We start from the raw sequence: 8117 nt of genomic DNA, 5'->3' as shown, positions 1-8117 counted from the left end.
GGGGGGGGGGCGGCAATTGATCCTATCCGGTTCCAGGCCCATCTGGCCTGCACCTACTGTCAGGGGTGCCAGATGAAGTGGGCTGGACCTCTATGGAGACACTGCCTGGGATCCCCAAGAGCAGGGCAGAGCCACAATTCACTCCCTGCATGTTCTGCCTGGGTCAGGTGGGACTGAGGGACCCACTGCAGGCCACACAGAATCCCATGGCAGGCCAGATGTGGCCTGCAGGACATATTTTGCCCATCCTCGCTTAAAACCACTTTTCCTTGTTAGCATGATTATCATAACATTTGCAGAAGACATGCTGCTCTTCTGAAGCAAAAATTAGAAAAAGATAACAGTGTCTAAACTTCCCAAACATTTAGCTCCTTTTGGACAACACTTTGTTGGAGAGGCTACTTTAAAAAAATATTCTGCATTCTTTCAGTATAACACACTTACTGTTTGTTACCAAAACCACCCATTAATGGACAACAAATAAGGGACTGTCAGTAAGGGAACTTTGATTTTACAATCCAAACTTTACAATGTACATCTATATAGGTTGTCTGATGAAACAAATAGGTTTTAAATCCATTATATCATAATGTACTCTAAAAATTATATTCTTTGACTTGAATATTTGATAGCTTTATAAATCTGGATTATGACAGAAAAGAGCTTCTCTGAAAGGTTTGGAGAATACAGACTATTTTTGGAAATTTCACATCCAAACTTTAGCTCCTTTCTGAAAGTTTAGTATCCGCCATTTTTAGTAAGAATGAATCTGTGTACACAGCACCAGTTAGTTGAATAATCATCCAAGTGCAGTTAATAGCCTGTTACTGTGACAAATGATTCTGACTTCTGGGAAATGACACTAGACCTAACTTAACAGATCAAACACCAACTTTTGAAACACCTTACTTTTACATTTACATGCACATCGTTCCTATTCAGTGTTTTTTCATTCCTGTGGTTCAACTTTGCATAGCTTGTTTCCAACCACAAGAGTACCAGCTAATCTTCAAGTAAACCTAGAATGGGTTATTTTGACAATAACTCCTATATGAATGTCTATGTTGTATACTCTATTTCAGTGCAGACAACACTAGTTTCAAGCCCAAGTGTTTTCAGGTATTTGAACTTTTCACAAATATGACAATTCATCCTTGTATGTGTAAAACAATGTCTATGTCTATTTGTAGAACTTGTAACCAGTTTAAAAGACTGTAACTGCTACTACTCTAATTCTTACTAACATACACGAATCAAAGCAGTGTTTTGTGAAAATTTTCACAAAAAAGCTAATGTAACCATATTCTCTGTATTCTGAGACAAATCAAAACATGCAACAAATCTGCCCCTCCCCCATGTCCCATCCCTCAAAACAGACTTACCAGCTGGACCTGGCTGCTTTTCATGCTGCTGGGCTGTGCTCCTGGCTGCCAGCATGCTGTGCTGCGGCTGTGCACATACACAGGGCATTTATCTGTGGCATTACTGGCCACATCAGCCAAAAAAAGCTGGTTGCCAATACAGTCAATTTTCCTTATACTGGTGTCTATCCAATATGGGACCGATGTATTGGTGCACCTCTATAGAAAACTTTTTTTTTTAAATCTAAAAAAATTAACAAAAAAACCCAAGTATGGTGGTAGTTATTGCCAGATTTGTCTTTTACCTGCATCCTTAAAACAAGCTACACTTAACACTTATATTAAAAACATAACAGCATTAGAAAAAGTCTAAGTTTCCTACTAAACTGAATATGTATATATCTGGCTGGAAATATTAAATGTTTCAAAAATAATTTTATGCATCACTCTCTGCTATTTTTTCAACTTCATCAAAACCTCAAACCCTAAACATTCTAAACTAATAAATTTAAAATGCCTTCCTTCTCCTGGCACATTCATTAATTGAATGAATGCTTAATTTGCATCTGCATTTTCTCCTCAAATCATAAAAGATAATGTCAGATATATTAAGTTGTTTATTTAGCCTTTTTAGTATATATGATACATAACAGTTTGCAAGGATGCCTGGCAGTTCCAATCTGAATCCAAACCTTGTACTTGACACAAACATCTCTAAACTAAAGTATTTTCAGTCTAGACTTCAACTCTATAACTGGTCCATGCAGTCAGGTTCTTGTACCTAAATATGGCTGCCCAGTGGACAAAAATGATCAATATTTTTAGTTTCAGAACCATATTTTGATATCCAAACTATGATATTCAAACTAACCAAAAGGCTCCTAAACACATACCAGTGGCAGTATGCCTCAGAATCCCTGCCTGCAGTGATTCACTTTTGGTAAACACAATTTGTCTGCCCTAAACAGAACTGCATTTAGGTAGAAGGTAGATAATTGCTCCAGTTCATCCAACACTCTAGTTTTGTTTAAATACTGATAGTTAGGTGACATGTGTGAATAATATTACTGCTACACAGTACTTTTAGAAGCCTTAAATAATGAATTTGGTATTTAACAATTTTCATATGGCCATTTTTATATACAATGCACCCTAGAGAATCAACCCCCCCCCCAAAAAGTTAATATTTAAAAAAATGGTCAAGTACTTTTAAAAAAGTAGACGGCATTTCTTCTGGCATTGTTATGGCACTGCTGGAAGAGTTTAATTACATTTGACTGGGTGCAGTTTGAAGAATGAGATGTCTAAACAGATCAGTAATAACTCAGAGTCTCACATTTCTAGCTCCAGTCTTGCACAGCTCAGTAGTAACTGAAAGCTAGTGGCCTCCTGTGAAGTAATTAAGGTCTTAATTAAGTTTCTATTGCACAGGAATTCAAAACATAATATTCCCCCCCCATTCAGAAATGACAATAGTTGCACTTTTCAGCTGAAGTGCCAATGACTGAATGGGTAAGGCAATGTCCTAAAAAAGTGTTGCAGTTCGTCTACACATGCATTAATGGGCTTTAGTTAATGCACATTAAATCTAGTACCTCCATTGTAAGGCACTAAGAAAATGCACATTAGTCTATCTTAATGCATGTTAACTAAAGAGCACAGTTTTTAGTGCCACTATAATGCACATTAGCCTACTGTAATGTGCATCAACTAAAGAGCACGTTTTTGATGATGCTTTAATGTGTTAATACACATTAAAATGCACATGTAGACGTGCCCAATATGCCTAAACCTAAACTACTTTGTGGGGTTTCCTCCTCTTTTCTGGGACCGATAACATTAAAGGCTAGAAGTTTTAAATTAGCACCTTGTATAATACTGAATAAATGCAGTTGCATAAAGTGCAAAAGAACATTTTTGTGTATTGGACTATTTTTTAAAATTGAACTTGGAATTTGCCATAATCCTACAAATCACTTGCATAAGCATTGTTCCCCAAATTATTTATCAAAACATTTCATGCTATGATCTTATAAGGAATTAGTTTCTAAAACAGAAATTGCAGAAAACTCTCACCTAGTTCACAAAACATTTAAGTCACTTGTGCTATTCATGCACCATTTGTCATTTAATGTGAAATCTTTAGAAATAAAATGCTTCAAACTGGGGGTAACAAAAATTAAAATTCAACATAAATTAAATTAGTGCCTTTTCATAGGTTTGGAATTGTATGTTATAAAATATAACAAAGTGTATTTAAGATATATCAATATACCTTTGACCAGTGTGTAACAGTATGCACATGGTGGATCCATGTAAATCAAATCTCTTTAAATTATTAATTTTAACTGTGATTTATGTCAAGAGACCAAGAAACTTTGACACAACCACTTGAAATTAATGGCTATGTCAATTTAATCTTGTTTTGAATTCTTTCTTTTCAGTTATTTTTGTAAACAAAGGCTGAGTCACAATGGTTCTCAACCACCAAGACATGCTAAGTTATGCTAACCAGGAAGATACTCTATATAAAAGAGTAAGCAATCTGATGTCCATTTATTCAGATTATTTACATTTCATTACATTAAAAAACATAGCATTTATTGTAAAATTGATGACTGATAGTAAAAACTTTGGGGAAAAAACCTGGAATTCAACAGAATTAAAGAAGTCAGCATCTGCACTTTTTCATTAGTTTTAACTATGTTAAATGTGCTGGTATACAAGGGAGAAAATCCCCCAAACCATGCATTGCATTTATAACTTACCTATTAAATGGTAATTACCTGTAAATAGTAAACTGAACCAACTGCTTTGAGCGACTATGTCCCTCATGTCTGCTGAGCTAGGTTAACTTCTCCTCTCTGTATCTGCAGAAACTAGTTTTCTGATATTGGTTAAACATTCCAGAGTTGAAGTGCTTAGTGACGTCCCTGAATTAAGCCGTTTTAAATAATGCAAAAGAATACAATCTCTAGTGGTAGCTCCAATGCATTGAAAATTGGGTCTTTTAAAGTTTCAGCAGTAAACATGGACTGTTTGAATATTAAATTAATAAGGAACATAATAATTGTTTAAAATAAATTTAGACCTTAATATAGGTGGTCTTAATTTTACATTTTTTACAGAGGAAAACTTTTAACAAAAACTCTGATTTAAACATTGTTTTTTACCCAATCCTGGGTAAAGGATCTTACCAAAAAGATTCTGAAAGAGACACCAGGGACTAGAATACTTACACAATAAAGCAGAAGTACATAAGCTTTAGGGGTAGTTTCATAACTTGGACCATGTAAGTAAAAAAAAAAAAAAAAATCCAAACCAGAGATTAAGAGAAATTTGCACTATGGGCATATTAGGAACGGAATGGGAAGGAAGCTCTACAGAACACTCTCTATCCTCCTAAAAAAAAAAGAAAAAAAAAAGAAAAAAAAAGGTACTACAGGTTGAGTATTACCTACCTACCAAGAACGTACAATGCTCTATCCAGCATTTTGACAGCAGGCTTGAAAAACATATTATTCTAGCACTGAATAAAAAATCATGTGCAATCCTCTCCCCTCAAAGTTACAGTTGTAGCACTTTAGAACAGGACAGTTATAACACACACAGTTATTCAAAGCATAGACACACTTTTATTAAAAGCACAAGCTTCTATTTAATACTTTCAAATTAAATTTCCTACACTTTTGGTATACCTTCTTTTCTTTCTGGGAATTTCTCCACTTTTTCCCCACTTGTATTCTCTTTGCTGAATTAATTTCAGTATATTCCGTTTTCTTGTTTTCAATCCACTAACCTGCATACTTTTCTCATTTGTTAATATATTGTCTTCCAAACCTCTTCCTTTATTTTCTGCTGCTTCTCACAGAAAGCCTATCAAAAATCTTGCTTTCTTTTTGATTTATTCCAATGCTGTCCCTTGACTCACCTCCACAGCCCTGCTTCCCTCGTCAAACTAACCCACGCTTCTTTACAATTTCACAGACAACTAAACCCACAACTGCCTGGAAAAGCCAAGTCACGCCCTCTCTACAAACTTCTGGGAAGTGCACCAGTCCAGCTGGACCCACTGGCTTCAGCTGACCTAGCACTCTTCCCTGGTGGCACCACCTTAGCTTCGAAATGTAAGTTTCTGACTGCAAAAAATGTTTTTCAAAACATAAGCCAATTCAATACACCCACCTGTTGGGCTTCATTTTTTGTAGGTCCTAGCAGGATTCAGGAAAATTGAAGCCCGCTCCCTCATAACTGCTAGAATGGTTTTTTCCTAACTCTTTGACTAGCATTACAAATACCAAGTCAGCCTCCATGTCTGGTCCGCCTCCCTCACAAACCCAAAACCTGCTCATGTATTTTTGCATGCTGCTTCAAAGAGCAAATGAACTAGCTCTTATTTTTATTTGTTCCACCAGAAGCCTCGCAATGGGCAGAACCAAGATGACATTGGGCAGTCTTCACTCTACTTCACCTTGGGAAAATCAGATGTAGACTCTTTGTGCTGAAAAGGCTAATCCCACTCATTTTGGTCTTCTAAAACATCTTACTCCTACTACATAGGTGGAGGCCAGGTGACAGCTAGCCCTGCAGAAGCAATACTGGGGACTGGCCCTTGATGTTTCAGCTGCCAGGGCTACCTGACCTAGAGCAGCAGTTCTCAACCTTTTTCATACCAGGGCCCATTTGCAAATGTGGATAGCCAGTCCCCAACCAGCACCCCTCACTCTTGACCTGCTGGCCCCACCACCAGCCCCCCAGTATGCGGGGCGGGGGGGGGTGGCAAGCACATAAGCTCTGCCAGCCTGCAAGGGAAAATCCCTGGTTTTCTCCTTTAAATGAAAATCCATTTTTTAAGTTTGTTCGGGACCCTTTCATAATTTTTTAGCCCCATGTTTGGGCAGTGACCCACTGGTTGATAAAGTCCACCCCACCCCCGCAAAAATCTGTGGTTTCCATCCTCAGCCCCAGCTGACAACCCCTCTGGCTAAGTCCAAGCTACCAGCGTTGCCCACGGCCCGTCCGCGGGTCCGAGGGCTGATGGACACCACTTGACCTTGAAGGGCTGCAGGGCGCGCTGCAGGGCTCCTGCACGATCCCTCGCTTCAGGCCGCGTTGAGGCGGGCCCACCCCGCACTCCCCGGCGCAGGAGGTGGCCAGTGCCCCCTCCAGGGGCGCTTGCAATGCGGGAGAGGGGCGAAGCACGCGGGGCCCCGGCTAGGCAGGGGCAAGCGGCACCGCATCCCTCGGCCCGGCGGCGGGGAATCTCTCCCCGGCCAAGGGCGGTCCCTCCCCCATGTCCCCCCAGCGCAGTATCGAGCGCGCAGCGGAGCCCCAGGCTCGGCCCGGAACAAAGGCGGCCGCCACGAGGCGATGGCGGCGCCTCCCGCGGTACCTGGTGTCTGTCAGCGCGGACGAAGCTGCTCATATTGGGACGAAGCCGGTTCGCAGACGCAGACTCAGCGGGGCGGTGTGTATCTGTGTGCGTGTATCTGTATGCGTGTGTGTATCTCTGTATGTGCGCGGCTCCACGAGCAGGACCACGGTCGGTGCTTCCGTCCCCGGGCGGGCTGCGCACAGTCTGGCCAAGTCCCGCGCGCGGGCGCTCGTGCCTCTTCGCCCAGCCCGGTACCACTCCGCCGCGAGCGAGCGGGCGGGGCCGGCGGTAAACGAAGTCAGATCCTTCCGCCGATAAAAAGGAGTCCCGCGCACGGGTCCCCCCCCCGCCTCCTGCCTCGCAAGTAGGTCAGTGGAAGGTGACGGGGGGAGCGGGCCCAGCCGCCTGGGACCGGTTTCCACCTGCTACAGGCGGCGTTGCTTCCCCCTTGGCGGTGTGCGGCGGCAGAGGAGCCGCCCGTGCTCCCCCCTCCCCCCGCCCTGCTGAGGCGGGAAGGCGCCGGGTCTGCGCAGCCCCTCAGCAGGGAGCGCGTCCGGGGCTGCGGGTGTGGCGCTGGGAGTTGAGCGTTACCCGGATCGGGCGCGGCTTGCGGCTCCCACCCCGACATCCACATTTCAGGGTGGGGAGCTCGTAATTGAGGCTGTCCCCGCTCCACTTAGCTAAATTTCCAAGTGCCACGTGGCGGGATCGAGACTAGGACTGACTCGGGCCCGCTCGGAGGGTCCAGGGGCTGGAAGGGTGGGCACCGCCCTCCCCCCCGAAGATCAGTGTGTGTGTAAATAACACGGCCTACGTGTCTCTCCTGCTGTCTTTCTCACGTCTCTCACACACCGGTCTCTCACACGTACTCAGACGCACATTCAGGTTCCACCCCATACACACACATACATACACGTCACTTATACCCCAAAAGATGTGCGTGGCTAGGTACACACATTCAAAATGCACGAGGTAAGAATCAATCCAAGTTAGGCAGTTTTCTCTAAGCAGCCTAGTTTACATGGGTGGGGAACAGAACATGCATTTGCCCTTGGGTGGTGGTGGGGGCAAATCTTAGACTGGGTTCTGCCATTTTTAAACCCATCTATGTGTACTGCACTTCAGTTTTGTTACTGGCATAGACTGGTTTTGTGTGCCAAACTCCTGTTACAGGTATAGACCAGTTTCTGATCACTTACATTGGTACAAGTATAATGTCTGTAGCTGGCCTGTTTGTATGTGTAAGACACACGCACGCACACCCCCCTCTCCCTCTTATGCAGTGTTAATATACTTTTTGAGTGTAAGAGTGAAGGGTACCATCAGTTTCAATCCAGAATAAAAGGTGCCTCAGGTATCAGGTTTCCTGGGGAAATGAGCTT

General features: G+C 42.7%; 1 protein-coding gene across 1 annotated transcript in view; it reads right to left on the bottom strand.

Moving 5' to 3' along the window:
• IVNS1ABP (influenza virus NS1A binding protein) overlaps positions 1–6973 on the bottom strand; it is a 29063-nt gene extending 22090 nt beyond the window's left edge. The window contains exon 1 of the mRNA XM_019501272.1: positions 6754–6973. The gene's annotated coding sequence lies outside the window, so the exon portion shown is untranslated. The remainder of the gene's footprint in view (positions 1–6753) is intronic.
• Between the last annotated feature and the right edge of the window lie 1144 nt (positions 6974–8117).

This window comes from Gavialis gangeticus, unplaced genomic scaffold, assembly GCF_001723915.1.
Source record: "Gavialis gangeticus isolate Ggan-Ray unplaced genomic scaffold, GavGan_comp1, whole genome shotgun sequence".
Lineage (NCBI taxonomy): Eukaryota > Metazoa > Chordata > Crocodylia > Gavialidae > Gavialis > Gavialis gangeticus.
This window is presented reverse-complemented; position numbering and strand designations above follow the sequence as displayed.